General features: G+C 36.4%; 1 protein-coding gene across 1 annotated transcript in view; it reads left to right on the plus strand.

Annotated features, from left to right (window-relative positions):
• Positions 1 to 14,872, plus strand: part of LOC144978250 (uncharacterized) — a 165,347-nt gene that overhangs the window by 43,222 nt on the left and 107,253 nt on the right. The gene's annotated exons all lie outside the window — the stretch shown is intronic.

The raw sequence follows: 14,872 nt of genomic DNA on the forward strand, positions 1-14,872 counted from the left end.
CCGCCTTCCCCTTTGAAATTTACAAATTGGCACTGACTGAGTTTTGTTTGCATTGATTGAAATGGTCGTTGTGCTGGATGATTGTCCAAGCTTTGCAGATTCGATCCTGTCCTGTTACGATGTCAAATCTCTTTTTTTTTTCCTGGCACTGTCGTTCAAATTTTCATCGTTCAATGAGAATCAAAGTTGGAAAGTTGCGAGCAAAAGTGCGAAGCAAGTGTCGGGGCGAAGGAAGACGAGAGAGAGGGTTTTAAGATGAAAGCGAGAGGCAGCAGTGAGGACGAGTGTCTTTTTTTCTGAATGCGTCAGTGTGTGATTCCGTTTTGTGTGTGATCGTCATGGTACGAGCAAGTGTGTGAGAGCTGAGCGGTTTTAGTGTGTTGTTGTAGTGTTATGTGTTCTACGGTGTTTTGTGTCCGTTGGGCGTTTGTGTGTTTTCATTCTCTCGCTGACTGCCTCCTCTGCTTGGCGCAAAAGAAAGGTGGGAGAAAAGGAGGAGGAATACAGAGTATTATTATATCAAAAAGGAGGAGCGGAGGAGGGGGGTGAGGGGGGATGGGGTGAGGGGAGATTAGGTGAGGGCGCAAAGAGTTTATTTTGTATCGCCAAGCTGGGCGGAGATAAAGAATAAAGAAAGAAGAAAGAAACGTGGAGGGATAAAATATTTATAAAGGGAAATGTTTGCGGTGTTGTAGAAAAAATGGGTCTGACGGTCGACTGTTTGATGGAAATTTATAGAAGTGATAGGGTGTTTGTGATGGCCAAGCAATGGGAAATATAGATAGAATTATATTTGAAGACGAGGAGTGATGGAGAGAAGGAAAAAGAGAATGATATTCGGAGAGAGAGACTATTAAGAAGCATAAACTTATCGTGACTAATGGTGATAAACCAAGTCTGATTTAGTCACGGTTTGTTTGTTTTTCAAATCGCGTTCTGATCTAAATCATGTCGCATTAGGATAAATATATTCATAAATTCAAAGCCTGACACCCCCCCCCCCCCCCCCCCCCCCAAAAAAAAATATATCCAAGGCGACGATGACCAAAAGAAAGTGAAAAGTGAGTTGTTATTTTAAACAAGTGCCTAAGGGAACACGATCTCATTGTTGAACTTAGGCAGAGTAGGTTATTGTTGAACTACCTTGAATACAACTCACTATTCACTTTCCTCGGGCGGCAGTCGTCGCCTTGTACTGTAATTCTTTTGGTCAAATTCAGGCTATGGGTTGTTTGTTTTTTTTGTTTTTTACTGAGGCCATGGTCTGGGACAGTACCGTGAAAGAAAAAGAAATTCGAACTTCCCTGTTACTGATACCCAAAACATTGGCTAGGAAAGAGATAGTATAATAATAATACTCAAATCCATCGACCGCCGCCACACCACACGGATTTGATTTCTAACACCCCAACTTATGCAGATTCGTTTTCTAACACTGTCGCAAACAACCCATTTCGGACTATTCTGCATGCCTATTTCAATGCTTACTCCCCTTTCATATTATTTCCTCGAATGGCTGCTTCCACACTGACCAGCGACTTCTTATAGATAGAATGAAGATGACATCAATCAAGCCTTTGTTATTGTATTTTGCCATCCGCGTTTGTGAGTGATTCTCACGAAACTGTATTAACCAGACTATAAAAGTTCATGGTTACACATAGTTTTGTGTGTTTGTTAGTTATACTTCCGGATGGCAATGTTATGAGCTTCTTAGCCAAGTGCATACTATCTATAGATAGTTCTAAGATGACGTCACTTTGGTCTTTGTTATTGTTTTTTGCCATCCGCATTTATGAGTAATGCTCACTGAACTGTATTAACCCGACTATAAACGTTCATGGATACACACAGTTTTGTGTGTTGGTCCGTTATACTTCCGGATGGCAATATTATGATCTTCTTAGCCAAGCGCATACTATCAATACGATGACACTGACCCATGCCCACCATACTCAATGCAGTTCACAGGTCACAGAGTACTTATTTTATTCTCTCAGCAGGCTAACTATTGAACAAAATTACCATAATTTCAAAAAAGCACAAGTCGCCCGTTTGTTGCATTCTCTTTGTGCGATTACTGTTATAGTATCTGTCACTGCCTATAGCAAGATACTCATCCACCACGGAGTCGAGAGAGTCAATGTGTGTAAAATTGCATTACGTGATATAATTTACATTTTTTAGAGTCATCCTCGATGCCAAGACTTTAAAATGTTTAGATTGGCAATCAATGCTCCATTCATCGTGTTTGGTTGGTGACCAAATGGGTGACATTGATTGCAATTCTTTAAAAGTTTTGACACTTGGGATAAGTTTTGTGTAAATTATGTGTAAGGCGTTTTACACGCATCACCGGCCCCAGTGACTTCTTATATATTACTATCAGTAGACAATGCCTGCCCCCACCACAAGACCAGACAATCTACCCCCTGAGCCACCGACATTACATTCCATCATTGGACTGGGAGCTAAGCGAATTTTACACCCAGTTCCGCAAGGTGAAGGTAGTCTTTATCTCACGGTCAAGGTCAATCAGTAACATCCTGTTTGTCGTCAAGTCAACGGATAAGCGTCTACGAATCCACGATCTGAGGCTTTCGGTCGTGAAATTGATTGAAACTTTATTCAATTTGACTCAATATCATTGAAAGTGCCGTTTTCCTTTTCATATCACATCTAACCTTTATGAAATATAAATTTATTTAATAAAGAAAAAGAGATTCCATAAGGCGTGTAATGTGACGTGCTCCAATTTGTTTATGGCGCTATGCATCGTTTTATCGTGTTCTCAGCTTTTTAAAAATTCAATAAAAAATATGATAATAATAATAATAATAATAATAATAATAATAATAATAATAATAATAATAATAATAATAATATTATTATTATTATTATATTATTATTATTATTATTATTATTATTATTATTATTATTATTATTATTATTATTTTTATTATTATTATTATTAATTATTATTATTATTATTATTATTATTATTATTATCATCATTATTATTTTGTTACATTTTGGTTGCTAGAAAGGATTTTTAGCCTTGGAACACTTTAGATAATCTGGCCAATGTCCCTGTGTAAACTAAGCAAGATGGCGACAGGGACCTCGAACCTAAACCAATGCCTGAGTGTGAGTGTTAACCACTACCGCAAATTGGAGATGCAGAAAAAACGAACTAAGGAATGTTCATCCCACTCCACCTATTTAATCATGACAGGCAAAAATAAAAAGATAAATATTACAAACTAAATTTAGATCATTATCATGAGAACTTCCTTGTATTCCCTTCAAATTTACTGTGATAAAGAGTGACTCAATGGCTGATTTCGTGGGCTTGACAAGACTTTCAATGGAGCGATCATGTTTCCGTCCAACCTAGTCATCAATCACATGATTTGTTGACGTCCAACGATTGGATATTTCTTAACAAATATAAACACGCTGCTTTGTTTATGAAAGTTGTAAACATACCCGAGTGTTAAGCTGAACAAAATGACCAATCGTGATGTAAGATTTTTCAAAAGCTGTGAATACTTCACACTATGTGGGTCATTTTAAGCACACTTTACAATGTGACCAATGACCTGGAGCACATGGAAAGGGAATATAGATCATGCCCATTCAGATTATAATAATCATTGAAAGCTGGCTGTTTGGTGTTTGTGTTGTTGTTAGTGATAATGTGTAATTTGCGCGATGATGTAAACAAGACTGACACGTATGATCTGACGCACGATCGGGCTCCATCAATCAATACAGGCAGATTCTCCTGTTCATCCAGTGTACCAGATTGTTCTTAATTCATCGATATCAATTATTACTTACTTCGGTGGGTAGTCAGGGCTGTTGTCGAACTCAGGTTCTCTGAATATCTCATAAAAATCAAAACAAACTTACCGCGTCGCGGACCAGCTGATCAAGCGCTAGCGGAAATGAACTTAAAATGCAATCTTTACACTTTAAACTACTGGGTTCATGGGTCATTTACTCAACTCGGTGTAAAATTCGGTCCAGTGACCGAGGACTAGTAAGATGTCGATGCTTTCTTGATGTCTGTATTATGTTGTATAGATAGAACGAAGAAGACGTCACATATGTCTTTGTTATTGCTTTTTGCCATCCGTGTTTATGAGTGGTTCTCACTAAACTGTATTAACCAGGCTATAAACGTTTAAGGTTGCACATACTTTTGTGTGTTGGTCCATTATACTTCCGGATGGCAATGTTGTGAGCTTCTTAGCCAAGCGCATACTATCTATAGGCTTTTTGACCGATATCGGGAAGTACATTGACTCAAGAGTGGAAAGACCAAGTCTACAAGGGCTTTAATCAAGGCCGACTTGCACTTACTTGCAGGTTTGATAAACCAATTCATTATTGGCTCATTGTTGTAATGGAAATCTAAATCATGACGCAAAATGGTGTCCATTCCAACAATGTTAAACTAGGCCCATAATTGGGTTCGGATGTCAGACCTGCATATATATATATATATATATATATAATATATATATATATATATATATATATATATATTATATATATATATATATATATATATATATATATATATACGTCGATCAAGGTCAGTAAGATACCAATTTCGGTTAAAAATCGTAACAAAACAACATATTCTAAAATTAAGGAAAAAATAGTAGAATGTATTTTAATGGAATATAACAAATTAAATTTGTTAGATATATAATATTGATTATCTGTGTCTCAATTATCCGAGCATATTTTTTTTTGTGGGATTGAAGGCGTTCGCATTGTGGAAATTTGTTTATTTTATTATAATTATTATTATTATTTTATTTTTATTTATTTTTTTAAACAAGAACACAGTAGATTGGGGTTGGTAAACAATCGAATGTTTTGGGTGTGTTAAAAGACAATTTACACGAACTGAATGTATGAGAGATAAGCAGTGCATTAAGTTGGCGAATAAACGAATCGGATCATATCCTGTAATATGGTACCGATTAAGTGTGCGTTGGCTTTTTCTTACCGCTCGTTAAATTTAATGTGTTATCACTTTTATTTTTCCTTTCTTTTTCAATGTGGAGTAGTGTGAGGAAAATGAAGGTAGGATTTGTTCACGGCAAGTATTCATTAAATTAATTGTTTATTCGGGTCGTGTACAATGTACAATCTATTGCTACATTCTTGTATCTATATATTTATCCATCTATATAATATTATGTTTGTCTGTCTGTATATCTTTTTATCAATCCATCTATCCATTCATCCATCTATCTATCCTTCCATTCATCTATCCATTCATCAATCCATCTATCTATCTATCCATCTGTTGTCTCTATATATGTATCCAAATCTCACCACCATCACCCCTCTCTCTCTCTCTCTCTCTCTCTCTCTCTCTCTCTCTCTCTCTCTCTCTCTCTCTCTCTCTCTCTCTCCCTCTCTCTCCCTCCCTCCATCCCCTTCTTTCTCTCTCTCTCTCTCTCTCTCTCTCTCTCTCTCTCTCTCTCTCTCTCTCTCTCTCTCTCTCTCTCTCTCTCTCTCTCTCTCTCTCTCTCTCTCTTCGTCCATCATTCGATTTATCCATATCGCCACTACTAAGAAAATTGTTTGAAATATGAAATTTAAGGAGATTTGACAATTGCCACAATACTGCAAGCATATCCGTACCCCCCCCCCCCCCCCCCCCCCTTCCCCCCACATTTTATCTCTACTTCTTGTGTTCAGGGACGGCTGGCTGGCTCTCACCTTTGCCTTCCACCTCCCTGTCACGCATGACGAGTAGCCGCCGAGTATCTGTAGTGTTAAAACACACGACTACTTGACTGACAACATCGACAAAAGGTTTTTCTTTTCTTCCTCATTTGATGCAGAGAATTTTTACCTAATTCCCATTAATTTGCCCCCCCCCCCCCCTCCTCCTCCTTAAAAAAAAATGTCTTATCTTGAGACTTCAAGCTATTATGAAAAAAAAGGGGTTTGTTTATTATGTGCGCGTGATACTATCTATCTATATCTAACGAACATTCTGCGCTTTGAGGCTTGTTATACGACATAATTTTCAGAATTTGCGTAAATTTAGTTAATGTATTATTATTAAGAGTACTAAGTTTCTGGCTAAAACAGATTCTGACTACCTTGTTAGAGACAATAAATGGAAAAGGTCGTGGTTCTAAGGGGAGCAATATATATATATATATATATTATATATATATATATATATATATATATATATATATATATATATATATATTATATATATATATATATATATTTTAAATTTATTTATTTTTTTTTTTAATCGATAAAAACGAATCCAAATGTTTTAACCATGTGAAGACGGGATTCAATTCCACTTTCATTAGGTCATGAGGATTGTCTTTTCCAATGTACTATGGTGTTGATCCTTTAAAGACTATCGGACTTGATATAAATTTTATCATGATATTATATAAATTAAGTCTCATTGTAAAAGGGTTGGGTGAGATTTTGACCGTCTATAACTTACTACTATTTGCGCTTGTTTGTCAATTTTACATTGAAATATATAGAGAGAGATTCGATAAATATTAACATAATTAGAAAACAAGAGTTAAGACTACTTCATTTTTATATCTGGCGGATTCATGTTATCGTTTATTCTAATCGCACTGTTCCCGGTCACAAAACAACAGTATAACAGCCAACACGAAATAACAATATCAATGTTATTAATAATACGTTGATATTACAATGAGTTTGTACTACCTCGACGGCGATGATTTTTGCTGTTCGTCGTGTCTGCTATCCTGGCTCTCCTCGTTGGTGCTCTCGCGTTCGCCGTCTAAAAGAACGCCGTATAAATGAAAACTCCTTCATACAATATGTATTAAATAGCCCTCAGTAATTGTGACCAACCGTCTCAAAAAGGTTGTGGGTGGAACGGACACAGTTGTTATTATTTTCAACTTTTAGTTCGTTTCAGTGCCAGTAAAAAGAAGATGATAGAGGAAATTTGTGGATCTGAAGTTAAAAGCACCAAAGGAAAGGTGAGACAAAAGTGATTGGTTCATATAGTGAACAGAAGATTTCAGGAGCAATCTACCGATGTGCCTATATTTACAATAAATAAAAGTCCCAATCCAGGCACAAGCAAAGGATCCGGTTGTGAAGAACATATTTAAAATTAATACGTAGCTACAATAGCAGATACCATAGAGACAATTTATAAGTGAAAAAATATAATATATCACAATAAAATGAACTATGCATAAAGAGAGAGGGAGAAAGTTTTAATTTAGTTTCATTTAATTTTTTTTCAAAATATGATTCTCTCTCTCTCTCTCTCTCTCTCTCTCTCTCTCTCTCTCTCTCTCTCTCTCTCTCTCTCATTTTATGATCCCAGCCAGGACCAGCAATAAACTGATCAATATAATTCCAGTACAAAGGCAGAGAATAACATGGAAAAAGAAAATATATGGGGGATAGAAGACATAACAAAAGTGACCGCTCCACCCACCATGTGTAGTCCGGATATCCTTCCCAAAGATTTTAATTTCAATGGAGACATGTGAGCTACTTTCAACAAATTCTGTTCTTGCAACGTTGCCATGAATTTGTTATAACACGCACATCAAGACCTAAAAGTTTTTACATTTCGAACAGGATTTTAGCCCCGGTGATATTCCTTAAATCTGCATAAAGATAATTTTTTCATGGGTGGCAAATTAAGTGGTCCTGAATATTTATCAGAGCTTAGAAGGCTAGGGGGAGAAAAGAAAAAGAAAAAAGGTTTCAATTAGAACATCATTTTGAAATGTATATATGAAAAATGGAGAGAGAGAGAGAGAGAGAGAGAGAGAGAGAGAGAGAGAGAGAGACAGAGAGAGAGGGGGGGTAGGGGGGGGGAATTAATCATAAACCTATTTTGCTTGTGCGTATATTTGTATATGCGCATACTTCGTTTAATTGCACATTTTTGATCCACCAATTTCCACACGATTATGCGGTATGAACCGATACACTTCTCTATCGTGCCACCGTGCCGTGCCGCTGTGCTTACTTCTGCTGCTGTAACGATACCGTAGTGTGTTGCCAAGTGTTTCAACACACTGGGGTGTGAATTCTTGGCTTCTTTTGATGATTTTATGCGAGTTTTCATTTTGGGATTAATCGTTTGCTTTTGTTTAGTTATGTGCAGTCATAGAGGATGATATGTTGTTCATTAGGATAACGTCGTGTATTGACTTTTATTGTCCTTGAACGATTTTATTTCTTGTTCTCGGAAAACCGATAGGAATTGTTGGCTGAACTGCTTAAACTAAACTGGTGAGTCAATGTTTTGTACGCTACGTCTTTGTTGACTCCGTGTAAAATTAAATCGGGATTTAATGATACATTGAAAAACACAGATGATCGCTTGTTTTGTTGTTGGTTTGTTTTGTTTGTATTTATTTATTTTTGTTTTGATTTGTGTTGAGTGCGCATATGTGTGTTGTTTGTTTTTGTTTTGTTTTTTGTCTTTTGGACGCACATTTTGCCAAGACAAGTCTCTACGAATTTAATTAATTAACCCTTTCTCAGCCTCTATCACTATCATCTTGATTCCTCATCATACCTTATCCGCTGCGTGTTTACTTTCAACATTTTCAAATTCTGTTGTATCAAAGGTTCTTGCGTTATTTCTAGACAGAGAAGTGACTGTATTAGACAGGTTATAAGATCGGAGTTGTACCAGTACAGTTGCGGGTTTGAGCCCCCTTCGCTGCGAAATGTTTATTCCCTGGCACATTTTAGTCTTCTGGCACTTTTCTACTCACTCCATTTCATTTTCTGGTTATTATGTTATGATTTAGCCGATGACTGCGATAGAAAACGTAGTCCTCGGGTAAGTTAAGCCTAAATTGATATCCTACCCCCTCCTACTGAAATGTGTAGTAGTCCGTCCGCTTGAAGGGATTTCATTTTGAAGAAAAACATTTCTTCTCTTGAAAAAAAAAAATGATAGTGATAGATAGTAGAAGTAACGATTATCAGACGTGAGTTGAGAAAATATCATGACTTAACACACACACACCCCACACACACACACACACACACACACCACACACACACACAATAGAAGGTCAAGAATCCTCAAGCTCTTACCTAAGCAAATTTTATTTTATTGTCTCGGCCGGGTTCATTATTCATTTGTTTTTTACCCACAAAAAAAAAAAACACACACATTATTAATTTATTGCTTGCTAAGGTTCGAACTTGATGCATCGTTTCATGGATCGATAATAATCACAAATATATATATAGATAATTCTTTGTCTTCACACAAATATAGGATGGCCTGATTATAAGATATTTTATTGGATCGGTTTAAATCAGAGTAGTTCATAGATCTCGCATTCAAGCTTTGCTTTATTTTATCATTTGAAATTGAATAATGTCATAAACAGTTGATATACTCTTATCCTTTGCATCATCATCATTATCATTACCGTCATCCTCGTCATCATCGACAGCGACTACAGCACCAGCATGGCAACATCGTGGATATATTGTGTTTCCACTATTTGTTTACGTTTGACCACTGAATTATTATATTGTTTATATTGCTATGTTATTATTATACCGATAGTGGAAGAAGGTCTCTCGACTCAAAATATCATCCCCAACCCACCCCATTTCCACACTGTAACATGGCTATCATCATTTGCTTTTGTTATGTTTTATGTTTTGTTTTGTTTTCTCCCATTTTCATGGTTGATTAACAGGCTTAAACTTATAATCGGGGGGAAAAGACACGGATATTACTATTTTCGACAATGGGGTTTATATTTTCTCAAGCGATTATATAAATAGAATATATTTGCTTATTACCGATTCCAGCAACCCCTTGCCCTTAGAGGGTGTGTCATGATAAACTGACCCCCTGAAGTACACATCGCACATCCACCTTTTCACAATTTGGCCAAGAAACTCGTACATCATATAACAGCTTGTCAAAACAAAAAGTCTATAATCTTTTTTATTTTTATTTTTTTTTTTTTTTAAATATAAATACAGATATATATCCATTTCAGGTTTACGACTTTCTTACAAAATGTGTGTGTGTGTGTGTGTGTGTGTGTGTGTGTGTGTTGGGAGAGGGGGGGGGTCCTCTTAATATATCTATGGATATCTATATCATAATACATAACATTTCTACCGCGCATAACTATGAAGGTGTCTTGCTCTATGCGCTTTAAAAACAACTTGAGCATTTTATATAGAGAATATCCACTGAACGCGCTCAAAGCGGTTTACATGGGATCCCTAGCCTTAACATTTAGAACGTGACATGACGCTTGTTAGGTGATATTAGTACTTATTCTACACCTGAGTACTGTAAGGACTCACTTATGCGCCGCTCAGAGCGGGACTGGAACTCTTGACCTTCCGATCCGAAGGCGAGCGTCATACCACTAGACACATAGCCGCACAGTGGAGTAAAAGATTCTTGGTCACAATGAAAAACGGGTGCAAGACATAATATGAAGACTGCAGACTATAATGATAATCATTTCGTTGTAGTGTAGGTACTGTGTAATGGTAAACCGTGTAGTTAATGTGGTGTGTATCTCAGTCACACTGTAAATTTAGATTAACGGCGTTTGACAATCAACCCGGATATATGAATTGCCAAAATATTAGTCACTAAGTAAGAATTATAGACGTAAAAAAAGTTCAAAATAAGTTGGAGAGTCATTAATTTCGCCGCTTATTTTGTTAGATGGAATGAACTTGACATCGCTCAGCTCTTTGTGATTGATTTTTTTGGACCGCTATCGGGTGATTAGTTCTCACTAAAATATCTGTTGGTACGATGGGCTAATGTAAAATACTCAGAATAGCCGCCAGCTGGATATTACGTACCAACTCACAAAACTATGTGTAACCTTGATGTTTATAATAGGGAAGAAAAGTGTGATATTAAAAAAACTGTTCCTATTTCATTGGAAGTGTAAAACCACTGTTCTGAGGACTGAATACTTACCGCGTGTAATTGATCTTTGGTTTCAGTGATGGTCTCAAGTCTAAATAAACGCTGGCCGTCAATAAGTATCACCGCTCATTAAAAGAAATAATAATAAATAAATTCCCTTTATTCATCCCATAGGGGAAATTTGTCTTTAGGGTCTATTCCAAGGGAAGACTGGAATAATCCAGGCGTCAGCCGCAATACAGCGCCGCAAATTGAGCAGGGCGAGTGTTGACTTGCTCAAGGCCACTCAGCGCAGCGGCGAGTGATCGAACTCGGTAGCTTTCGGGTACGAAGCAAAGACCGTAACCGCTGAGCCACGCTATCCCCAAAGTCCCGTAATCCTAAAAAATCTGCCTACACATCCTGCTACTGGAATAGTTATGCCACCTTTATGTAACTATTCATTATTACTACTCCAAAGGACTGGTTACATACACACTCCCTGGGATCTAGTATCCAAAAGAGTAGAGGGTTTGATCTCACGACCGTTCTTCCCTATAGTCGGGAGAACTAATCACTAAATTGAATGTCTTAAAACAATAACAAAGAGCTGAGTGACGTCAATTTCGTTTCTTCAATATCACACTATATAAACTGTTAAGGTTACACACAAATTCGTGTTATGGGTGGCGATTCATGTGGCGGGTAGGTGTTGTGATATTTTTTAAAAGCATAACATCAGTGTTTATCCCTTCTCGTTTGTTTTGAAATGACAGAAAGGCCAGAGTCGGTTGGTGGATAGAAGAAAAAGATAGACCAACGAGAAGTTGGCTTGAAAGGGGAAATTAATTACTCTTGGTTGATTGGGTCGCTAGCTTGCTTGCTTTCTATTCAGTCCTTATAAATTTATAATGTGTGGATGAATATCCCTCTGTTACATGAAGATGCTAGCTGAATGATTAGATAGGAATGCGTTTTTCAAGAAAAACAAAACTGGTCAGAAGTGGCACTGCGGCTGACGCCTGGGTTATTCCATCTTCCCTTGGAATAGACCCTAGAGACAAATTTCCCCTTTGTGATGCATAAAAAAGGGATTTTTTAAAAAAAATTTAAAGTATAAGCATTACATAAATAAATAAATTAAATCATTTACATAGCGAGTTTCCACTGATTTACCATGCTCAGTGCGCTTCACAGTATGTCCTGTATTCTCACAGCAGGCCATATCAAACCATATTTCCATATCATACAGTACAGGTCGCAGTTAAGCGTCCTTTTTGTACTAACACTCACAATATCCTTCACTGCCAGTAGCCAGTTACTCATTCACACTTGAGTCGAGTGGTGTAATGTGTTTAAAGTGCCTTGTCCAACACAGCGTCGGGACCAGATTTTTTCACGATCACTGTCACCCATTCGGCCACTGACCACGATTAACATGGCTTGACTTTTATCAAGACGAGCCACCCGTACCAATGAGCCACGAGCCACACTCATCAGAGTGTTTGTGTGTGTGAGTGTGTGTGTGTATGTGTGTGTATGTGTGTGTGTGTCGGGTACACAAGTGTTTATTTGTTATTGTTTTACAGTATCAGTATCATCGAACCAGAATTTCAAAGCAGGATACAATACAAATCGCTTAAATCCGGTCACAGCGTCGGTATAAGCTAAAATCCTAATTGTTTCATCAAAGAGCAGGGGAATATTAAAGCTGCAGATGATGTGGACTGTTAATAGTGATGTGTAAAAAATGAATATGAGAGTTTTAGAAAATGAAATAGAAAAAACAACAACAAAAAATACGGAACGTTTCGGGATCAAAACCCATTATCAGACAAGAACAAAAACAGTTAAACGTTAATACATCACGTACATTATCACACAAACACACACACACACACACACACACACAAACAAACACACTCTGATGAGTGTGGCTCGTGGCTCATTGGTACGGGTGGCTCTTCTTGATAAAAGTCAAGCCATGTTAATCGTGGTCAGTGACATTATCACAAAAGAGCAGCAACTTAGTCGTATCGCTGACATTGTTTCTTGGAGAAAACTGTAGATGTGGTGATGTCTATTTTATGTTGTTTTTTTTTTTTTAATTATTATTTTTTTTTTTGTTTTGTTTTATTTTGTTTTCAGTAAAATCGAGTCTCGTTTGTAAAGGGGTTATTTGGTCATCACAATATTAATCACGACTGCGAGGGGATATTATTTATTTCAATAATGGGATAATGGCAACAGAGATTAACAGATAAACCATTTGGTATGCTCATTTATTTCCATGGCATTTGTTTTGATGTGGGATATGCTCAAGGCTTTCTGAGCCCTCATTGTTATTGCAGCATGTGTTTTGTAGATTTAATCACCACAATCAGTTGATACGAACTTAGTAAGTTTATAATACTTTAAAATACATAAAACGCGAGGTATCTAGCATTTATTATATTCATATTAATATAACGATACCACTGCATTTGGATTAAGCCACCTGAATGTGTGTGTTAGTGTGTTTGTATGTGTGTGTGTGTGTGTGGGGGGGGGGGGGTGGTTCGACTCGGTTCTTTGGTGTGTTGTTCCAGGCAAAGAATAGCACGGCTTTTGTTTTATACTATACACACATTGTACGTTGGGTCGTTTTCTCTGAAGCCCCGGCCAGTAGGTAGCGTGTTGGGTGTTAACTGAGGGTAGCAAGTTGGGAGAAGTCGGGTGTGTGCTCTGCCTTGCCATGGAGTGTAGTTAGTCAGAGGGGGATTTAATAATACCCCGTAATTGCTGTGTAAAACTTGGAACAAGCAGAGATCTTTTGCCTCGCCGTGTGTGTCTCTCTCTTCAGTGCGTTTTTCATTCAATACACATTGTGTTCGGAATTAGAATAGAAAGTGAGTGCTTTGTGATGGGACGTATCTGTGTGTGTTGCTTCAAAGTTGAAATTGAGAAAGTGTTTTTATTATTATTATTATTATTATTATTATTATTATTATTATTATTATTTTATTATTATTATTATTTATATTATTATTATTATTATTATTATTATTATTATTATTATTATGAATATTAGTATGAAGAAGTATATTATTTACAAATGAGCAAGTACAGTAGTCAAAGTTAATGAATTTAATAGTATGTTTAATAGATGACATATTTAATATTTGATTCAATTTAGAGTACAAACATTATTGTTTGGTGTATCCATAATAACATTGACGAAGATCTATTATTAAAGTAGGTGATAATTTTGGTAAATGTGTAAATGACAAGATTAATTTGTTGACAGTGTATGGTAATTATTGAAATCACAGGCAGATGTGTGGACCATTGTTTTTAAGTTATATATTTTTAAAATCTCTTATGTTTTATTTGATTTAATTGGTTAATCTGGTTATATGGCAAGGAATTTGAATTTGGTATGGGACATAATGTGTCCCTGCTGCAACCATAAAGAGGCAAATTGTCTTTGTAACGTTTTTTATACTTTCAAAGGTTTGTTAATAATTGTGAGTTGAAGGTACTATTTTGACACGTGTTCTGTTTTTTGTTGCTTTTTTGGGTTTTTTTTTTGGTTTTTTTTGTTGTTGTTTTTTTTAAAATATATCTTGCAGGCTATGAATAAAAGCTGTGTTTGTAGTTGAAGTAGTAGTAGTAGTAGTAGTAGTAGTAGTAGTATATAGTAGCGCAGTCTAGTAGTAGTGTAGTGTGTGTAGAAATAGTAGAGTAGTCAGTAGTAGTATAGTTTTAGTATTAGTGCAGCAGTAAAGTAGTAGTAGTGTATAGTTTGTAGTAGTAGTAGTAGTAGTAGCAATAAGAAGCAGTAACACAAGTATTTCAAAAGTGTAGTTTAATATGGTATTATGTTATTCTTTATTATTCCCCCTACTGCGAATAGTATAATTTTACGAAAAATTGGGATTTAGGATTTACCAAGTA

Source organism: Berghia stephanieae, chromosome 8, assembly GCF_034508935.2.
Source record: "Berghia stephanieae isolate SIO BIC M18660-M18661 chromosome 8, UCSD_Bste_1.3, whole genome shotgun sequence".
Classification (NCBI taxonomy): Eukaryota; Metazoa; Mollusca; class Gastropoda; order Nudibranchia; family Aeolidiidae; genus Berghia; species Berghia stephanieae.